Source organism: Eptatretus burgeri, chromosome 1 (assembly GCF_056783735.1).
Source record: "Eptatretus burgeri isolate ZD-2024b chromosome 1, Ebu_testis_v1, whole genome shotgun sequence".
NCBI classification, from domain to species: Eukaryota; Metazoa; Chordata; class Myxini; order Myxiniformes; family Myxinidae; genus Eptatretus; species Eptatretus burgeri.
The window spans coordinates 155942719-155946960 of NC_140961.1; the positions used below are offsets into that span (position 1 = coordinate 155942719).

Below are 4242 nucleotides of genomic sequence, written 5' to 3' on the forward strand. Positions count from 1 at the left end.
GTTCTCAGGTCTATGCAACTCACTGGACCTCGTTTCACATGCAGGAGGAGGCGGACGGAGAAACACTCAAAATTATTGGGATGTACTGTGTACACTCGACCCAATGCATCAGATTTGTATTCCAGGATATCCTGGAACTTCTGAACCTTGCTTCCTCCTGTTCCAACGTTTCTGACTCGAGTTCCAAGGGAAATACGTTGGCACTTGAGCATACAGTGGAGTTCGAGCAAAGTAATCAATTTCGCATAGTTTGAAAAATGCCAGTAAGTTAGAAATTGGAGGTTCTTCCGCTCGTTGTTGGACATTTTGATCTGTAAAATAAAATATCTGTCCATTCTCAAGGTGAATTGTCAGGTGAATAAATGGCGGAACCTGCCAGTAATGGGGAAGTTAAATATCCTCCATATGGCTTCATTGCTGCATATATATCGACCATTTTCATATTTTTGAACCTCGTTGATGTCTTTTCTCTCAGTGGTTACTTTGGCTTGATCACTGCCCTTGTGAATGTATTTCCATATGTATTTGATAGCCTTTACACTATTGCAGTACTCAACGTTGATATGGGCATTGGAAATAGTGGAGAGTAATGGGATATATGGAACTATCCATTTATTATCAACAACGACGGGTTCAGGAATACCGTGAACTTTAACCGTTGTTTCAAATCCACCATCATCAGGTGCCCGCCTTCGATACAATGGATATCCATTTTTATCCGACTGCGTTTCGTGGAAGAGTTCTTCAGGGAACCTCTTTCCACATTTTCCATTTCTCATACAGGGTGCCTTGCTATTTATTACCCCACATGGACCATGGATCATATGACGTTTCACAATAGCGGACAAAAACGGATCCTCTTCTGGTTTGGGCAATTCAGCGTGAATGACTGAGTCAATCTGGGTGGGTCTAAGTTTTTCTCTGAGCCAAAAAAGGCTATGTACGTGTGGAAGACCACGTTTTTGCCATTCTATGGTATACATGTAGGCAGCAACAGCCCCACACACGTTAAAATTCGTCAAAAGATCTATCACCAGAATGACTTTCCTCTGAAAGACTCTCGATATTAGATCATGTCGGTCATGTGTGACTTGTCCTGGTAATAGTTCTTTGACAATTTCTGGCCACTGAGGATTAGAGGTTAAAGTTATGAAAAGGTCAGGTCTTCCAAAAGTTCGAACATATGTCATTGCATCTTGAGTGCGTTCTGCCATATACCGTGGTCCACCAGTGAATGATGATGGTAATATAACTAATTGACCAACATTTGCATGGCCGTCATTGGTTGGAGAATCACGGAGATGTATATAATCAGGCACGCAAAACTACTGCTGATGAGTTCTGATGAATCGTAGTCGTTCAGAGTCAATCTTTGCATACATATCAACTATATACTGGTGAAACAGTTGGCCACAACGCAAAATAATATTGAAACAATTTTGCCTGTCCATGATTCTGTATGCATAGTAATCATTTGCAGATACTTTGTTTCCAACATTCATGAGTCCGGTCGTGGGATTAAACTGCCATATTTGGAAGCAATAGCCATCCTGTCCTTCCCAGTTAATCAGCGGGTACTGCAGGGCATCATAGGAGCGGTGTGTCTCACTGATTCTCTGCAGTTGGTCATTTCTGCAGTGTATGACGATGTCACGCCGATTGAATTCTTTCCCAATGATGACGATGGCCACTTCATTTACTTGTGGGTCGTTGTATATTCTCTCATGCTCTCCAGCAGGAGTTCTATCAACATGAATTACAACCCTCATGTCTTCACTGGGAGCCTGTTCTAAGGCTGTTTTGAAACTTCTTCCGATGTTGTTAGTTTCATGCAACATCTTTTGCAAGTCCAAAACCAACTCGAGACGGATATCTTCAACAACGCCACACCTACATTGAGCTTCCTGATTGTGATTGCCCATGAAATAGATCTGAAGAAACTTCAGTTCTTCTCCGGGTTGTGGCAAAATGACCCCGGCTCGATGATATATTTGCCCACAAAACTTAAATGTAGGGAAGTAGCCCGGTAACCTAACTTCTTCAGCTCCAAATGATGTCATTTGGAAGCATGAGTTTTCCCTCCTCATATTGCCTCGGAAATGTTGCGAGTGGGCAGATGTTCCATCCAACAGAGACTTCAACGGTTCTGGTGGTTCGTATATATCAGTGATTTTCACTTTCTCTCCACTGCAACACACACCAGGAGGTTCTTTCTTGAATTTTCTTGCCCCACAATGACGGCAGATCTCATCCATCTTACCTATTTGAAGTATAGGGATCAATTGATACTGATTTTGCGGTCTATAGTGAAAGGCTTCTCTTTCCATTTTCGATGATTTGAAAGGGCCGGTTCTATTGGCAGCTGAATGCAACCGTTTGCTTCGGCGTCGATCGTCCGAGACCTCAGGCAGCTGTGCTGCTCTCGCTGCTGTGGTTGTTTGGCGAACGCTTCGGCACCGAGCGTCAGTAGCTTCAGGAGTCTTTGCAAACCGAACAGCTGCTGAACGCGACCGGTCTCTTTGACGCCTTGATGTCGTTTTCTCTTCGGTCTCGACATCTCGTGACACTCTCACAGTCTTCGCGTGTGGCGTTTTTCTCCCAGTGCTGCTTCCTCGCTTTTTAGGAGGCATCATTAATTTATTAAAATTATCAAAATATGACTATTATGTATTAATGTGTGGATTAATTTTATGTGTGGTGGTTGTGCTCGGGGCAACTCGTCGGGGGACTACCCCCTACAACTCAGGTCGTGGGAGTCCTCGCAAGGGGAGTCCTCGCAAGTTCTGTGTCTTTTGATACCCTGAGACATCGGCTCACACGAAGCCAAACTTCTTCTCCTTCATCAGCTTCAGCATAAATGAAAAGTTACAGTAAACAAAGGAAATATCGACCAATCGAGGGCTGCAGTTCCCACCCATCAGAATACACTTTATTTGTTGAAAAATACCCAGCCCCGAAAATGTCTCTCTCATTCACCTGGAGGATGTGGAGTCCAAAACGTTGATATTTGGCTTTATATATTTGGCTATATATTTGACTTCTTTGAATGAAAGACAGATATCCCTGGAGTAACTTCTCTCCAAACACAAACAGTTCTGTCTATCCTCGAATACTTCTTTTCTCTTTCCCTTTCATCTTCATGTTTTGTTCATGTGCAATCCCTGCAGGTTTCACAGTCATAAATCAACACATGAATTATGATCTAAACTCACAAAACAAGATCACCTCTGCTTTTTGTTCCAATATTGATTGTAGAATCCATCCATCCATTGGGACCATACTCTGTGCATGGTGCTGGTATGCTGAAGCGATCTCCTTGGCTATTGGGCACAATCCTGGACGGTTCTCCCCTCCAACACAGGATACCAGCATTCTGGCAGTAATTTTACCAACCTCGGAAGGATGACAAGCTGAGTTAACCCCAACTGGTATTAATTCAACAGCTGAGCGGGATTTCAACTCAGGACGCTAGGATATCTAACCCACCACCCAAACCATAAAGCCAACACCAGGAATATTGTAGAATGCGTGAATTTGTCAATTTATTACTTGCTTATTTAGTCGGATTCGGAGCAGTTTAAGAAGATGGTATCGGCATAAACATTTGGAATTTGTTTGTATGTCATTTTTTGTCATTTTGTTAAATTTAATATGTTGTCTCTTTTCATAGACAGTAGCATAATGACAAAAAAGAAATCAAAGGGATAATGGGATAATCATCCAGCAAGTTGTCGTTTATTGTAAATGCTAATTAATCATTGTTAAGGTCAATCTATTCCATACAACTATCACAAGACAAATATATAATTGAGAATAAATTTTGATATTTTTAGCATATTTATCCCTTTGCATGAAATCAAAAGATTCACAGAACAGGTGAATGTTTGAAGCAACGGTTTGTTTTGAAAATTACGATTGATCTGTAGGGATTGCATTTGGTATCCAGGGTACATGCAACTGAGAAAACGGTTGCAATGGCACCGAGTTTGAACTTTACAAATTGGGATGGTTGTCATTCTCCTGAAACAGCACTCAATGTGTGGAATTGATATTCTACCAGGGGATGTGAAAAAGTATAAATTTAGTAAAATATTTTAGTTTGATTATGCATTGAATGAATAAACAGTCATGTGCAGAATGTATTCAGGTTGTTTAACTTGTTATAATATGTTTGTGTCTTTTTTGTTTCTTTATTCTTACTTTACTGTTGCTTATGGAAACACTTGCCAACATCATGTCAGC

The 4242-nt window shown here is 41.3% G+C and overlaps 1 pseudogene; it reads right to left on the reverse strand.

Moving 5' to 3' along the window:
* Nucleotides 1-350: 350 nt before the first annotated feature.
* On the reverse strand, nt 351-2255 carry LOC147035818 (uncharacterized; annotated as a pseudogene).
* Between the last annotated feature and the right edge of the window lie 1987 nt (nt 2256-4242).